The sequence below is a fragment of the Phocoena phocoena genome, chromosome 19 (assembly GCF_963924675.1).
Source record: "Phocoena phocoena chromosome 19, mPhoPho1.1, whole genome shotgun sequence".
Lineage (NCBI taxonomy): Eukaryota > Metazoa > Chordata > Mammalia > Artiodactyla > Phocoenidae > Phocoena > Phocoena phocoena.
In genome coordinates this window covers 52,162,153-52,180,603 of record NC_089237.1, presented here as the reverse complement: position 1 = coordinate 52,180,603, position 18,451 = coordinate 52,162,153, and positions in this window count along the sequence as shown.

Sequence of the window (18,451 nt, the reverse complement as noted above, 5' to 3'; positions counted from 1 at the left end):
ACAGAGCCAGGGGAGGGTACAATGTCCAGAAAGAAAGAAATTAATAGCACCATAAATTGTCCTGTATTTGTACCCTGTGGCCTGAGGAACAGCTCCTGGAAAGCTTGGGTTCTGGCCTGAATCTCTTTTGGCCTCTGGCAGAAGACATACAGGAGGAAGCAGGTCTCCAAGGCAACTTGCCCCACACCGTGGGTGGCTAGAATGACTCGATCAACACGCCCCTCCCAGGACTGACTCATTGAGAAGTTACAAGAGATGTGATTTCCCCTCGAGGCCTGAGGAATATCCCCTGTTGCTCGTAGGGTCACAGCGTCATTGCTACACATTTGGGTGGGGCTTTGGGTTGTAGTACGTTTGCAAACTCACCTAACTGTACAGGGAGACTCCACCTGGGTCTTGTGCCAGGCGCTGGGGTTGGAACCGTGTGCATGGTGGACGAGCCACTGTCGTCAGAGCTGAAAGTCCAGCGGAGGAAGCAGTCACAGCGCAGGCGAAGGTGAAGCAGAGTTGGAGGGGGTGGGCACCCAACCCAGCCTGGGAGTCTGGAGGCCTTCCCTAAAGAAGTGACCAAAAGAATGTGTATTAAGAGCCATATGGTAACGGAAAAGAATCTGAAAAAGAATAGATACGTATGTATGTATAACTGAATCACTTTGCTGTGCACTTGTAACTAATGCAACATTGTAAGTCTTCATTTTAAAGAGAAAAAAAAGAATCTCTAGGAGGGAAAAAAAAGATACAGTTTAAAAAAAAAAGAGCCAGATCAAAAGCAGGAGGATGGTGGAAATGTTTCAGGCCGAGGGAGCACAGGCAGGAAGAAGTCTTTAATGGACAAGGAAGGTAGGGGTGCGAGACTGGCCAGGGAGGAAGGGCCGGGACTTCCCGGTGACTTATAAGCAGGGTTAGGGGGTCGAACTTTGTCCTAAGGCAAGGGAAAACCATTAGAAAGCTTTAAGAGGCAGGGAGGTAATGACAGTCAGATGTGCTTTTTCAGAGACAGTTCTGCATAGAACAACGTCTATGCTCTGATGCTGTGTATGTAAGAAGAAAATGTGTGTGGGGGGAGGAATGGGGTATGTTACGCAGGCACGTAAACGCATTAACAAGACTGGAAGGATAACAGGCCAAACTGAGTGGAGAGTGTGTGTTTGAAAAGGGAAAGTGGGGTGCAGGTAGATGGTCAGGCTAAGAAAAACTTTCAAGGTTTATTCTATACACTTATGTATTATGTGAGTCTTTAAAAAACCATTTTTATTGGGGTATGGTTTACATACAGTGAAATGCACAAGTTTTATTGTACAGTTTGATGGGTTACGGAAAATATGTAACCTTGTAACTCCTATCAAGATATAGAATATTTCCATCATCCCAGAAAGTTCTCTCAGGCCCATTCCTGGTCGTCTCTCCTTGTACATTCCAGGGATAACTACCATTCTGATTTATTTCACCATAGATTCGTTTTGCCTGTTCTAGAACTTCTTGTAAATGGTACCACAGAGTATCTATTTTTGGGGGGGTCCGGCTTACTTGCACAACACGTTTTTGGTATTCATCCATGTTGTGGCACACATTCAGAGTTTGCTCTTTTTAATTCCTTCCATCACCTAGCAGTCATGGATTATATGAACACACCAGATAGGTTTATTCACTCACCTCTTCATGGATTGGGTTGTTTCCGGTTTGGGGCTATTATGAATAAAGCTTCCATGAACATTTTTGCACAGGGTTTTTTGTTGACACGTGTTTTCATTTATTTTGGGTAAAGAGGTGGAATTATTGGGTCAAAATGGTAGATGCTTGTTAACTTTACGAACCTGCCAAGCTGATTTTCAGAGTAGTTACACCAATAATGTATGGTTGCCCTAGACCCTCACCAATTTGGTAGTGTTAATCATTTTACTTTTAGGTATTCTAATATAGCATAATCTCATTGCGATTTGAAATCTGCATTTTCCTGACGACTAATAATGATAAACATCTTTTCACGTGTTTATTGACCATTTGGATATCTTTTGTGAAGTGTCTGTACTTATTTGTTCAATTCTGGAATATAAGTCATTGATCAGATATATGGCTTGTGACTATTTTCTCCCAGGCTGTGGCCATTCTGTAATTTTGTTATTTAAAAAGATTACATAATTGGAATCAGACATTAGGTAATCTTTGGCTTTTTGGTTCAGCATAATTTTCTGGAAATGCATCCAGGTTTTTGTGTGAACGTAAGTTTTCATTTCTCTGAGACAAATGTGCAGGAGTGCGGTCGCTTGGCCATATGTTAGTTCTAACGTATGTATTTACTGCTGTAGATTTCCCTCTCAGAACTGCTTTAGCCGTGCCCCACAAATTTTGATATGTTGTATATCCATTTTCATTCCGTTCAATGAATTTTTGGATTTCCCTTGAGACTTCCTCTCTGATCTATGAATTATTTAGATGTGTGTTTCATTTTCAAGTGTTTGGAGATTTTCCTGGCATAGTTGTTACTGCTTTCTAGTTTGATTTTATTGTGGTCATAGAACATACTCTGTATTATTTCAGTTCTTTTAAATGTGTTGAGGTTGGTTTTGTGGCCCCGGATATTGTCTGTCTTGGTATAGGTTCCATGGATAATTGAAAAGAATGTATATTTTGCTGTTGTTGGGTGGAATGTTCTATAAATTGATAGATCCTGTTGGTTGATTGTGTTATTGAGTTTCTACGTGGTTGTTCTATCAGTTGTTGAGAGAGGGATGTTGAAGTCTCTAAGTATATAGATTTGTCAATCTCTCCTTTCCATTTTATCATTTTTTCCTCCACAGATTTTGTAACTCTGTTGTTTGATGAAAGCACATTTAGGATTGCTGTGTCTTCTCGGTGGATTGACCTTTTTGTCATTATATAACATTCCTCTCTGTCTGTGGTAATTTTCTTTCCTCTGAAGTCTGCTTTATCTGATATTAATATAGCCACTTCTGCTTCCTTTTGATAAATGTTTAAATGATATATCTTTACCTATTTACTACTTTCAACTTGTCTGTATCATTATATTTGGAAGTGAGTTTATGATAGACAACAGATAGTTGAGTCATGATTTGTAATCCACTACCAGTCTCTGTCTTTTGTTTTGTTTTGTTTTCCGGTATGCGGGCCTCTCACTGTTGTGGCCTCTCCCGTTGCGGAGCACAGGCTCCGGACGCGCAGGCTCAGCGGCCACGGCTCATGGGCCCAGCCGTTCCGCGGCATGTGGGATCTTCCCGGACCGGGGCACGAACCCGTGTCCCCTGCATCGGCAGGCGGACTCTCAACCACTGCGCCACCAGGGAAGCCCCAATCTCTGTCTTTTAATTGGTACATTTAACCCAATTAAATTTAATGTAATTATTGATATGTTAGGGCTTAAGTCTGCTATTTTATTATTTGTTTCGTGAGGTTTTTTCTGTGTTTTTGTTGTTGTTTCTGGGTTTTTCCTATGCCTTTCTATAGATTACTTGAACTTTTTTTGAGAAATCATTTTGATTTATCTATAATGTTTCTATATGTATCTCTTATATAGCTTTCTAAGTGGTTGCTCTAGATATTACATTTTATATACATAACTTATCACAGTTTAATTATGTCATAATTTTACCAGTTCTGATAAAGTATAGAAACCTCACTTCTTTTTAGGCCCCTTTACCTTTTTCCCATTTATTATAAAATCATCTTAAATATTTACTCTGCATTTATTTATTTATTTATTATCTGCATACATTTAGAACTATATGAGACAAGTGTTATAAGTTGTTATTCAGCCATCAAACATAATTTAGAAAACTCAAGAGAAGGGAAGTCTATTGTATTTACCCAGATTTTTGCTTGCCACGTTCTTTCTTCAATCCTGATATTGCAAAAGATATTTTTCTTTTATCATCTTCTTTCTGTTTGGAGAATTTCCTTTAGCCATTCTTTTAGAGTAGGTATGCTGGCTACAAATTCTCTTCGTTTTTCTTCATCTGAGAACGTTTTGGTTTCCCCTTCATTCCTGAAAGATATTTGCACTGGATATAGGATTCTAGGTTGACAGTTCTTTTCTTTCAGCACTTGGAAAACTGCTGTTCCATTCCTTTTGGCCTTCATGAATTCTGATAAAAAATCCACTGTCATCTGAATTATTTTTCATCTAAGACAAGGTGTTTTTCCTCTATTGCTGCTTTCAAGATTTTTCCTTTGTCTTTAGTTTTTATAAGTTTGACTATGATGTATCTTGGTGTATATTTCTTGGATTTATTTTGTCTGGGATTCATACAACTTCTTGAATCTGTAGTTTTATGCATTTTGCCAAATTTTGCCAAGTTTTCAGCCATTATTTCTTTGAGCAGTTTTTTTAGCTCTGTCTTCTCTCAGTGGGACTCAGATGACACGCACATTAAACCTATTTGTTGGGCTTCCCTGGTGGCGCAGTGGTTGAGAGTCCGCCTGCCGATGCAGGGGACACGGGTTCGTGCCCCGGTCCGGGAAGATCCCACATGCCGCGGAGCGGCTGGGCCCATGAGCCATGGCCGCTGAGCCTGTGTGTCCGGAGCCTGTGCTCCACAACAGGAGAGGCCACAACAGTGAGAGGCCCATGTACCACAAAAAAAAATAAAATAAAATAAAAATTAAACCTATTTGTTATAGCCCCACATTTCCTTGAGGCTCCGTTCATTTTTCTTCATTTGATTTTCTCTCTGTTGTTCAGATTGGATAATGTTATTGTTGTGTGTTCAAGTTCATTGATTCTCTCCTCTGTGCCCTCCATTCTTTTTTTTTTTTAATTCTTTTTAAAATTTATTATTTTTGGCTGCATTGGATCTTTGTTGCTGCACACAGGCTTGGGGCTTCTCTTGTTGCAGAGCACAGGCTCTAGGCATGCAGGCTTCAGTAGTTGCAGCATACAGTCTCAGTAGTTGCAGCACACGGGCTCAGTAGTTGTGGCACATGGGCTTAGTTGCTCCACGGCATGTGGAATCTTCCCAGACCGGGGATCGAGCCCATGTCCCCTGCACTGGCAGGCGGATTCTTAACCACTGTGCCACCAGGGAAGTCCTGTCCCCTCCATTCTACTGTTGAACTCATCCACTGAATTTTTTATTTCAGCTATTATATTTTTCAGTTCTAAAATTTCCATTTGGTACTTATTTGTGTCTTCTATTTCTTTGCTGAGACTTTTCTAGTTTTCATGTGTTTATAGTCATTCATTGAAGCATTTTAAATAATGGTTGCTTGAAAGTCTTTTTCAGATATTCTTAACCATCTGTCATTTTGGTGTTGGCATCTACTGATTGCATTTTTTCATTCAGTTTAAGATCTTCCTTTTTCTTGATATGACTAGTTATTTTCTGTTGAAATCTGGACATTTGGGGTATTTTGTTATAAGAGTTTTAAGGCTCTGCATCTTACTTAAACCTCTGCTTTGCTGAGCTTCTCCAACACGTCCCTGAAAGGGAGACTGGGGCAGGGGGTGGGGAGGGGGAACTGCCTTTTTACTGCCAGGTGAGGGTGTAAATCCAGGTTCCATTCTCAGCTTCCACTGATACTGAGGAGATGCTCCTTATTACTGCTGGGTGGATGGAGTGGGAATTCTGGCTTCACACTAGGCCTCCACCGATACCTCCCTGGCTGGGAGGGACAGGAGTGCCTCATTACTGCCCCATTGACACCATGGGGTAGAGGAAGTGACCTCATTACTGCTGGGCAGCCGTGAAAGCCCTGACTCTCACTACACTTCCTCTGACACCACCCCAGAGCGGGGGGAGTGCTCTTTGCTGTCTGGTGAGGCTGGACATCCAGGCATCCCAGTGGTCTCCGTTGAGACTGCAAGGTGGAAGGGGGCTTATCACTGCCAGTGTGCATGGAACGCCTGGCTCCCTACTTGGCTTTCTCAGACACTGTCTACGGTTGGGGGAGGGGTTGGGGCACCTCATTATAGCCTGGCCAGAGCTAATAAATGGTATTCATGAACGGGACAGAGAGAGAGAGAAGGCGAGAGGTTTTTCTTATATAACTGGGCAAGAGCTGAAAGAGAGTGAAAAAGAGACCAAAGAAGATGGACACGCTGGTGTCTGAGAACAATCACCTGCTGTTGGATTAATGGAGGGAAGATGGATGGTGAACTGTCTTCACCGAGGGAGGGAGGAAACGACAGTCAAGGTCAGAGGTCATGAATTAGACAGTCTGTCTCAAATTTATTCCAATGGCAAAGCATCTATCTGGAAGTCTCAGTGCTCCATAAAATCTTCTTTGCCCAAAACTATGAAATTTTCTTGTCTGTCTCACAAAGTGGACATGGTTCTGCAGAAAGCGAGCAGCTATAACGAATGCAGTTTGTCAGAACCACAATCTTTTTCCACATCCAAAAAAATCAGAAAGCTGCCAGTATATGTGTAATCGGCCTTCCTGGAGTTTCTACATTTGCTGCTTTATTACTCCGTGAGCATTTGCTGGCAAACAAGACAGGCTCTAAATTTGAAAGGTGGCGAGATCCAGTGCCAGGTGCCGGGGTTTGGCCCAGGGGCCCATAGAATTTGGTTGCTGCCTGGAGTTTATATCTTGGTGAATTGTTATAGTCTTTCCCTGGTTCCCCATCTTGGCAGTAATTTCATTTTGCCCATCTCTGGCTCCATTATGGTTTCCTTTATGTACACAGAGAAGCTGAATTGCCTAGGTCCTGCCAAGAAAGGACATGCCTCACTTACCAGCTGAAAGAATGCTCTGTGCCTCAGTCTTCTCATCTGTAAAATGGGAAAATGGAGATAAGAGAGTGTCTGCCTCATATGGGTTGAATGAGTTAATTCATAGAAAGCACCTAGACAGTGCCTGGCACATAGTAAGCCCTCAGTTAACATTAGCTGCTGTTATTATAATTATTACATACAAAGCCAACGTGATGCCTCCTGTTGTCTTTCAATCTAACATGCATACATGTTAGCATCTTTCTCCTTCCCCTTTTCCTCACGTCTGCTTCATCCGCTCCCTACCGTCCCACGCCATCACCACCCACCTTTTCACATGTCCTACTTCTCCTGGCCCTGGAGTCGTTCCACTGCCCACTAGCCACTGTCACTGCCGTCACAGACCTGTTTGTTAGTTAAACGTCCCTCCAGGAATCTTATATCTTGAAAAATAAGCTAGGACAGAGGCAGTGAGCCACCCTAAGCCAGGGAGATTGAATCACTGACAGTGAGGATTGAGGCAGTTTTTGTGCACGATGTCTTCCCAGGAAGCCTCAAATGATAACACCGAGGTAAGACCGCATACTCAGCCTTTTGGGTGTCTAGAACACAGTAGAGATAACTTCCTGTGAACATGGTGTAAGTGAGAACGTGGGATTTGGGAGTCAGGCCAACTTAAGATGTGCGACCAGCTCAGGCCATAAGAACTATGGCCACAGGAATTTGGCCAAATAAATGGCACACCCTCCCTGAACTGCAGGAATTGTACACAACTGTGAGTATGTCATGGGGTCATTATGATCATGAAATTAGACAATCAGGGGCTTCCCTAGTGGCACAGTGGTTGAGAATCTGCCTGCCAATGCAGGGGACACGGGTTCGAGCCCTGGTCTGGGAAGATCCCACATGCTGCGGAGCAGCTTAGCCCGTGTGCCACAACTACTGAGCCTGCGCACCTAGAGCCTCTGCTCCGCAACAAGAGAAGCCACCTCTATGAGAACCCCTCACACCGCAACGAAGAGTAGCCCCCGCTCGCAAAGACCCAGCCCAGGGTCAAAAATACCCAGCCCAGTGTGGCCAAAAAAATAAGTAAATAAATAAAATAAATCTATTAAGAAAAAGCAAAACTAGACAATCAAGTGGAAGTACCCAGCCCAGGACCTGATGTGGACCGGCCACCCTGTATTAAGCAGTCTGTCCTCTTTCCTTACCTCCTGTTCTCTAGGCTGAAACTGATAGAGAATTGACATTCCTATGTAATATCACACAGATGTTGATTAATTCTTCTTTTGTTTTTTACTCTTTTTAAAAATTGAGATAAAATACCTATGACATAAAGTTTACCATCTTAACTGTTTTTAACGTTGTTGTTTTTTCACATTGTTATGCAACTAACCCACAGAACTCTTTTCATCTTGTAAAACTAAGACTCTGTACCCATTAAACAACTCCCCGTTCCCTTCTCCACCAAAACCTGGCAACACCATTCAGCTTTCTGTCTCTATGAATCTGACTACTTCGGGTGCCTCATAGAAGTGAAATCATACAGTATTTGTCTTTTTGTGACTGGCTACGTCACTTAGCATAATGTCCTCAAGATTCCTCCATGTTGGAGCACGTAACAGGACTTCTTTCATTTTAAAGGCTGAATAATATCCCATCGTTTGTAGAGACCACATTTTGTTTATCCATTCATCTGTCAGTGGACACTTGGGTTGCTTCTACGTTTTGGCTGTTGCGAATGCTGCAGTGAACATGGGTGTCTAAAAATATGTTCAGGTCTCTGCTTTCAATTCCTTTGGGTATATGCCAAGAAGTGGAGTTGCTGGATCCTGTGGTAATTCTGTTTTTAATATTTTGCGGAATCACCGTACTGTTTTCCACAGTGGCTGCCCCATTTTACATTCCCACCAGCAGTGCACAGGGGTTCCATTTTCTTCACATCCTCACTAACACTTATTTCTGTTTTATTTTGTTTTTCATAATAGCCATGCTAATGTGTGTGCAGTGGTACCTCACTGTGGTTTTGATGTGCATTTCCGTAATGATTAGAGCTGTTAAGCGTCTTTTTGTGTGCTTATTGGCCAAGTATCTTTGTGGAGAAATGGTTATTGAAGTCCTTTGACCATTTTTCTTTTTTATTTGCCTGCAGTGGGTCCTAGTTGCAGCACACGGGTTCTTTAGTTGCGGCATGAGGGGTCTTTAGTTGTGGCATGCAGGGTCTTTTAGTTGTGGTGTGCGGGATCTAGTTCCCTGACCAGGGATCAAACCCGGGCCCCCAGCATCCGGGATGCGGAGTCTTAGCCACTGGACCACCAGGGAAGTCCCACTTTGACCTTTTTTTTTAAAAAAATAAATTTATTTGTTTATTTATTTTTGGCTGCATTGGGTCTTTGTTGCTGCTAGCAGGCTTTCTCTAGTTGCGGTGAGCGAGGCTACTCTTCATTGTGGTGTGCGGGCTTCTCACTGCAGTGGCTCCTCTTGTTGTGGAGCATGGGCTCTAAGTGCGCGGGCTTCAGCGGTTGTGGCTCACGGGCTCTAGAGCGCAGGCTCAGTAGTTGTGGCGCACGGGCTTAGTTGCTCCGCGGCATGTGGTATCTTCCCAGACCAGGGCTTGAACCCATGTCCCCGCAGACAGATTCTCCACCACTGTGCCACCAAGGAAGCCCTTTGACTATTTTGGGTTTCTTCGTTGTTTTTGAGTTGTAGGAGTTCTTTGTATATTCTGGATATTATGTCCTTGTCAGACATATGATCTGCAAATATTTTCTCCCTTTCTGTAGGTTGCCTTTTCACTCTCTTGATTGTTTCCTTCGATGCAGTTTTAAATTTTGAAGTAGTCAAGTTTCTCTATTTTCTCTTTTGTTGCCTGTGCTTTGGTGTCTTTTCCAAGAAATCATTGACAAATCTAATGGGATGAAGCTTTCCTCCTGTTTTCTTCTGAGTTTTGTAGTTAAGCTCTTTATGTTTAGGTCTCTGATTCATTTTGAATTAATTCGTTATGGTTTTGAATCTTCCTGTCTACCAACAGGGTGTGCATTTCCATTTATCTGCCTTCCTTTGTGTCCCTCGAAAGTTTTATTTCATTAAAATCCTGCAGATTTTTAAAGTTTCTTTTCTTTTCTTTTATTCTTTTTGTTGTTATGTATGGGGGTCTTTTTTTTTCCAACACCATTTCTTTATTTCGTCTGTAGGACTGAACGATATTAATTTCTATTTTAATTTGTATCCAGCCACCTTACCTAATTCTCTTCTTTGTGAGAGCCATTTTTCAGTGGATTATTTTGGCTTTCTAGAAACATTTTGAGGGTGGAAAAATGGTGAATTATGCCAAATCTATAATTGGCAAAGCCGTAATTCATAGTGAGCCTCCATGAATAACACACGACACATAAAGTCTCAGAAAGTACTTCACCCTCACACTGTTCTTGGAGTTACTCGAAATACCCTGGCTGAGCAAGAAATGAATTAAAATAAAGAACCCTTAAATAGGAATGACATGGTACAAAACAGCAAGCAATGAAATAAATGAAACTTAAAACCACTGTCCAGAAAAAACTATTATTATCATAGTTATGATGTTTACTGTAAATTTCAAAAATAAGCATTTCAGGAATTGTAAGGCAGCGTAAAATTATTTAACATAAATACGAATATTTTATCTGTATTTTAAAAGAGGATGTAATGTTACAACATTCAGATTAAGAGAGGGGCTAAAATCACAGATTAAAAAATAACTTAAAGAAGTATATAGGAATTCTAGGGACTTCCCTGGTGGTCCAGTGGGTAAGACTCCACACTCCCGATGCAGGGGGCCTGGGTTCAAACCCTGACCGGGGAACTAGATCCCGCATGCATGCCGCAACTAAGAAGTCCACATGCCGCAACTAAAGATACCGCGTGCCACAACTAAGACCTGGCACAGCCAAAATAGATAAATAAGATAAATAAATATCTAAAAAAATTATATAGGAATTCTAGATCCAGACTCTTGCTAAGAAATTTTAAAATCTGACTCAAATCAACGATACTGTCAGAAAACCTAAATTTGCAATGTTGACATGTGAAGAAGTTGAATACCTACACAGCCCAATAACTCTGGAAGAAATCTGAAAAAGTATTGAATCTTGAGGAGAGGAGCTGAGGTCACTCACTTCCGGGCAGTGGTGTCTGATTCTCACCCAAGCCAGAGGGTGCCATGACTGTCCTGGGGTTCTAGACTCAGATTCTAGTTATAGATTTGCCACTTTCTTTTTAAAAATTTTATTTTATTGAAATATAGTTGATTTACAATGTGGTGCTAACTTCTGCTGTATAGCAAAGTGATTCAGTTATGCATATATATATTCTTTTTCATATTCCTTTCCATTATGGCTTATTACAGGATGTGGAATATAGTTCCCTGTGCTATACAGTAGGACCTTGTTGCTTGTCCATTCCATATATATTAGTTTGCATCTGTTGATTCCAAACTCCCAATCCATCCCTGCCCCCCTACCTTCCCCCTTGGCAACCACAAATCTATTCTCTATACCTGTGAATCTGTTTAGATTCCACATATAAGTGATATCGTATGATATGTGTCTTTCTCTTTCTGACTTACTTCACTTAGTATGATAATCTCTAGGTCCATCCATGTTGCTGCAAATAGCATGACTTCATTCTTGTTTATGACTGAGTAAATTCCATCGTATATATACACATCTTCTTTATTCATTTGTCCATCGATGGACATTTAGGTTGTTTCCGTGTCTTGGCTATTGTAAATAGTGCTGCTATGAACATCTGGGTGCATGTATCTTTTCAAATTATGGTTTTGTCTGGATATATGCCCAGGAGAGGGATTGCTGGATCATATGAAATTTGCCACTTTCTAATCTGAACAAGTCCTTCATTGCTTGGAGCCTCTATTTTCCTATCTGTAGAATGGGAGAGTTGCACTAGATGGTCTCTAAGGTGCTTTTCTAGTCTTATAGCCTAGTGTATAGTCTAGCACGTGTGTGGTGGGGATTTGGGTGTGAGTGTATTTGTAAAATAGGAAACACTGCTATGCATCAGAGTCATCCAGGGAGTGTTTTATTTCTTGGCCTGATCTCAAAGCCACCTGGAGTTGAAATATATACATTAAGAAGGCACCCGATAGCTAATAGATAGCATTTGCTGAATGCTTATTATGTACCAGGCACTATTCTAAACATTTCCCACTTATTAACTCATTCTGCTCAACCTTCAGCTCTCACAGACCCCAGGAACACACCTGGCATGCCCTGTCCTTTTAGGGGACACCAAATTGGTGATAGACGCAAATACATCAACATTTTATGGTAACATTTGGTCATAGTGTTATCAAGATATTCCAGAATGTATTAACTGCTAACTTTTCCTAGATTGCCATCAAAATGAAAATACGGTTTAAGCATTCTTCCAGAAAGCCCTCAGAGGCCCTCTAAAAGCCCCAGAGATTCTCAACCCCAGGTTAGGAACATGGGGTTAGGGGATTTTGAGGCAGCCAGCTCTGTACTGGTCCACCTGGAACTGTGACTCTTCATTAAGTAACAATTAAATCAAGTTCATGAAGGGCAGTGAAACTTTGGATAACCACCTGGAAAGATACAGAAAGCGTATATAAAGCTATGTAACTATATGAAGGGTTATATAGATCCAGGTATATACCCTTCACCAAGCTTCCCCTAATGTTACAATTTATATGACATTGTACAGTTATCCAAACCAGGAAATGATCATCGGTACAAATCCTTATTTAGATTTTAGCCAGTGTCCCCCTAACCTCCCCTTTCAGTTCCAGAATCCAGTCCAGGATCCCACGTCTTAGTCTCCTCCAGTCTGTGACAGTTCCTCAGTCTTGCCTTATTTTTTATGACCTTGACTCTTTGGTGAGTTACTGGTGAGTTATTTTATAGAATTTCTCTCCATTCAGTTTTGAATGATTTCTCATGATTAGATTGTGTGGTTAGGAATTTTTGGCAAGAATCCCACAGAAGTGATGTTATGTCCCTTTCAGTGCAGCATATCAGGATATCAGGGGATATGTGATGTTGATATGTCTTATTATTGGTGCTATTAAGTTTGGTCATGAAGTTACGGCAGTGCTGGATTTCTCCACTGTGAAGTTATTGTTTTCTTTTTTTTTTTTTTTTTGTAATTGATCAGTTTCTTGGGGGAAATACTCTGAGACCATGAAATCTCTCATTTTCTCTCAGATTTTCACTCACAGATTTTACCATCCACTGGTGGATCTTGCCTGCAATAATTATTACCGTGGTGTTTGTCTAATGGTCATTTTGTATTTCTCTCATTCCTCCCGCGTTTACTAATTGGAATTCTTTTGTAAAGAAGACCTGTCCCTTCCCCTCCATTTATGTTTTTTAGTTTATTATTTATGACGTTAGTGTAGACTCATGGGTATTTATTTTATCCTATGGCTTATAATCCAACACTTCCATTATTTAGTTGTTCAAATTGTCCTGGCTTTGGCCATTGGAAGCTCCTTTAAGCTGGCTCCCATGTCTTTTTGACATTCCCCATCCTTTCTCAAGTACTGACTTATGTTCTGACTCTACAAGATGTTCCAGGTCTTCAGGTTTAACGTCTATATTTCCTGTCCCAGTCCTAGAATCAGCCATTTCTCTAAGGAGCCCCGGTTCCTTTGATGGGAGAATGATATTTAGAAACAAGGATCTGGGCACTAGGTGTGCTCATCGTTACTGGGAAGTCGTTGTTTCTAGGCTCTCTCCGCAGACAGAGCTAGAAAATATATGTATGCATGTTAATCCAAGCTCACACACATCTTTTTTTCACTTCTGTATGTATCTATCTGAATATGCATGAAAAACCATGAGTCAATACTGATTTCTCCAATTCCAGTCCAACACCATAAGGTGGTTCAGTCTAGACTTCTCCCTTTTCCTTATGTGTAACTTCCTTCTCCAACAGTGAGAAACTGGCTCTCAGTATCTGTGATCTGTTTACTTATTTGTTCAGTCCTAGCATACACATGAAGAAGTTGCAGGATTTTTAACGCACATCCCTATAAGAAACAGATTTAGTAACCAGAACATAGTATTTGTATGTGGTTCTTTTTGTCTTTAGCCTTACAGTATCCAGTGAAAGTACTACTTTCCAGAGTTACTCAAGGTGGTTCCTGAATTCCGCATTCCTTTCATTGCGGTTATACCGATCATTTAAAGTACGGTCAATGTGTTGTTTGTTTCCCATTCTTGCCCCCTGTGCCTCCCCATATCCTGGTTGATTTATTTCATTTGGGGTATGTAAAATATTGTTGTGGTTCTAAGAGTCAAAGCCATATATGGGGCTTCCCTGGTGGCGCAGTGGTTGAGAGTCCGCCTGCCGATGCAGAGGACACGGGTTCGTGCCCCGGTCCGGGAAGATCCCACATGCCGCGGAGCGGCTGGGCCCGTGAGCCATGGCCGCTGAGCCTGCGCGTCCGGAGCCTGTGCTCTGCAGTGGGAGAGGCCACAACAGAGAGAGGCCCGCGTACCGGAAAAAAAAAAAAAATTAGTTTGTAGAAGAGATTCTGCCTTATGAGGAAGAGAGTGGTGACCGAGAAGGGAGGACGATAGGAAGGGGGAGAGGGAGGAGTGACCCAGGACTGGGCGAGCGGGGTCAGCGCGGCACCACATGCGTCAGTGCTTCTCTTACGTCCACCTGTGGGACTGAGTCTTCAAAGCATGGGCCTGGAATATTCCAGAACACCAGGGAAGCAGTGTGGGGTGCCTCCAGACCCTGGCCCATACTTCCGTCCCTAGGAGAGGTGGACCCTCCAGTTCTGCCGTTTTGCACTAAGTCCCCCAAGAAAAGAAGCTTTCTTCCCAGCTGCATGGGGGGCTGCATCAGGAAGCTGGACCCAGGCAGGCCCTGCCCCTCTGACTAGCCCTGCCCAGGAGGGGAGATGACCCCTGTCTTGCATCACAGGTCATGTCAACGTGTGAAGGGATGGTCTCCCTCTGCCCTTGGGCACCCCCTTCCCCCAACCCCCTCCCCCTCCAGCTCCAGGACTCACTGTCCTGTTCAGGGTCCCCCGTAAGGACTCACCCTTACTGGCTCAGAGGAGGAAGTTGGAGGTGGCAGCAGGCCCCGTTGTAGAATGTCTCAACACTACCCCGCTGTGGCGGGGGGCATTCCCATTCCTGGCAGCAGCTGGAATTTCACAACTCGAGCTCCTTTTAGTAAGGTGGCAACGGGGGTTGGGAGGGGGATACCAGGGGAAACCAGGCCTTGCCCACCAAGGCTTTGAGAAAAGGCATCATCCTTGGGGAGGGAGAGGTGCCACCTCTTCCCCATTCATCTCCGCCCCAAAGCCACGGGGGTTCTGCTGACAAGTCACCAGAAGCAGCTGATGACTGACTCATCAAACAGAAATGAGCGTGCCAGAGGGCCAGGTGGCGAGCCGCGGGGTGCTGGCTTTACCCCCAGGACAGCTCAGCTGAGGATCCCCGGCCAGGCTCCCATCCCTCGGCTCCCACGGCCCAGCGCCTTGGGCAAGTCCAGCCTCTCTGAAGACCCAGGGCAAGCTCTAGATGGCCTCAGGGTGCCAGGGAGGCGGGGGCACACCAGGAACTCTGCCCAGTGCCCGAGGGTAAGGTCTTGATCGTCTCCAGTGAACAGCAGAGGACACTGAGGCCAGGAGACGGGAATGTTACTCGGGGCCCAGAGAAGGGCAGATGCGTGGGCCATGGGCATTGGGGCGCACGCTGGGGAGCAGCCCTTAGCCTGTACAGGCTGCTCGCAGCGGCCCCAGGACACTGCTCTAAGGAGAGGGCTGCAGCAGAAGTGACATCAGCTGAGGATGTGCATTTGCATCTTGCCTTTGTATCAGTTACACTTCAACACAATAGGGCAGGGTAACTCATTCCTGCTTTGTGACACAGCCAACTTGTCTGTCTCAGCAGAGACTGGGCAGAGGGATCTTTAAACCTAGTTCACAGGGTTCAGCCCTCGCTCTGAGCTAGAGAATGACTGGGCCCCTCAAGCCACCATGGTCATCGCCTGGTCCAGCCTCGATTGTTGCTTCTGTGGGCCCTGGTCCTCTTTCTGGAGGAGGCAGGGCTGCAGTGGACAGCTGGCATAGACAGACATGGCGGGCTCAAGATTCCCAGCAACTGGGAATGCAGGGCTCCTAATTAATGCTAGCTGATTGAGCCTGCACTCGCTGGGGTAGAAACATGAATTAGTTTTATTTGTCTCCCAGGAACTGCATCTGACTGTGCCGAGCAGCAGGCAGAGCCAGACTCCCTGCGTTGCTGCCTCCTAGCTGTGTGACCTTAGGCAAGTTGTTTAACCTCTCTGTGCCACAGAGTGCCCACGCGCCCTCCACCTTCCCCCAAAGGTGGTCCGACCTTCAGCCTCTTACTGCTACGTTTACCTCACCCGGCTGGGGGCCCTCCCGGTGAAGAATCAACAAAACAACTCAAGTCTAGCTTTTCATCCAAGTATCCACCTCCACCCTTCCGCAAGGAGCTCACATCTTTGCCTTACCCAGCAGGGAGCCTGCCAGCGCGCCTTCTGCTCCTCTTAGTCCTCCCATGGCTCCCAAGTAGCCCAGAAGTACGTTTGCTGGCTGGATAGAGAGTGAGCTGAGAACAAAAGGGCAGCATCCCCTCCTGGCAGGTGTCCCGTCTGAATAAGGGATTCTTTTTAAGCCCCTCTGCCCTTGGCCTTGGGGAGAGAAAGGAGGACCTTCTGGAATGGTCGACAAGCCCTCCTCTCTTCCCGGTCCTCTTGTATTGATGGGGGTTGTGGAGTGGGCAGCTGTACCAGTTCTGGACCCGTACCTCCCGGCAAGCCCCCCAGCGTGGTTGCCAGCCCCCGGCCCTGACAGCTCACGGTGACTCTTAGCACTTTAGCAGGTGGGTCGTTGAGCACCTTCCCTGCCATTTGGGATTTTGGAAGTCCTGCTTTATATCCTTGTCGATTTTTTTCTGGCGTTGATTCTCCCAGCCCCGCCCGGACCCGGGGCTACCCCTTAGGCTCTCTGGGTCTCACCTCCTCCTCTGAGCACCGCCCCGGGGGCTGATCGGGGATGAATCAACCTGTGGGGACCAAGGCCTGCTGATGACATCTGGGCCAGCCACTCACGCTCCAAACTCATCCTTTTGAAGGTGCCTGGTCTTCTGGCTCCTCCAGTGGGTGCCGTCAGCCCTGAGCCTGCACAGGACCGAGCTCAAGAGGGTCTTGCACTTGGGTGTCCACTGCGGCAGACGGACGAGGCCGCATCCTGAGTGTTCATGCCCAGGGACACGCGTCCGTGCTGGGCACCGGCACACCCAGGGAAGAGGGGCCTGATGTCTGCCTGGTGTGGCTCAGGGTCCACAGACCCCCTGTTTGTACTGCATACAAAGAGTTGGCACACAGAAGGCCCTAAGGTGACCGTGAAAGTTGCCCTAGAAGGGCCCAAGGACGTCTTTGGACATCCAGGTGCCACTAATGGAAACACCCAAGGTCCACGGTCCTGACTCACCAGTGAAAGTGTTTCTGATCTCAGTCTGCCACCTCAGCCGCAGAAGGGTGGGTGGCCTGGGGGGCTGGTCCGTCCTGGGCCCTGTGCTCCAGGTCTCAGCCCGTGGCAGGTCCATTCCTGCACCCAGACCTTTGCACCTGCTACCTCCTCTTTCTGGAACATTGTTCCCCCTCAATTCTCTCCTGGCCTCCTCATCCAGCTGAAAGGTCCCTTCTGAGAGGCTCTCCTGACCTCCCAACGACCTGGGGGGGGACTTGGCCCCCTTCCAGCACCATCACTTTCTTCTCAGCGTATATCCCCCTCTGCCGTGACCTCTTTCTTTGTCTGTTAGGTCGTCCCCTGTCTCTGTCTCCTACCACGGGGCATGCCTGCTTCATTCACTGCTGTGTCGTTAGTGCCCGGCACATAGTAAGGAGTTAGTAAACCCATGGAAGGATGAACGCATGCGTGCTGCTTTCTGTGTGCCCACCCCTGTGCCATCCCAGGGATATCACCGAAGTGAAGTGATGCTGGGCAGCTCACAAAGGGCTTCTGTTTCTCTGGGTGCCTGGTTCCTCCCTGGCTGGGGAAGTAGGACGTTTTGCCTACTGGGTCCGGGGTAGGATTTCCTAGCTCTTTGCATGTCGTTTGCATGGCTCAGCTCTGAGCTCTGTGCTTCTGCTTGTGGTTTCCTGGTCCATCCCCTGTTCCACAGAGCTGGACCACTGCTTCCTCGACTTCCTTCTATGACCTGGCTGACCGGCCAGCCATGGGAGTCTGCCTGGACGGGGTGAATGCAGTGAAATTCCCAAGGGAAAGTGGGCTTGTGGCAAAGACTGTAACAGGAGAGCTTTCGTGTCTTCTTTTCTTTTTTTTAATTTATTTAATTCATTTATTTTTGGCTGCATTGGGTCCTCATTGCTGCGCGCGGGCTTTCTCTAGTTGCGGTGAGCGGGGGCTACTTTTCGTTGCGGTGCGTGGGCTTCTGATTGCAGAGGCTTCTCTTGTTGCGGAGCACGGGCTCTAAGCGCACGGGCTTCAGTAGTTGTGGCTCACAGGCTCTAGAGCGCAGGCCCAGTAGTTGTGGCGCATGGGCTTAGCTGTTCCGCGGCATGTGGGATCTTCCTGGACCAGGGCTCGAATCCGTGTCCCCTGCATTGGCAGGCGGATTCTTAACCACTGCGCCACCAGGGAAGTCCCAGCTTTCGTGTCTTGAAAGCTCGCTCAGCGCATCCACTGTGGCATTTAATCTTCCCAACAGCCCTGGGGGGTTAGTACCATCGTCACACCCATTTTACAGATCAGT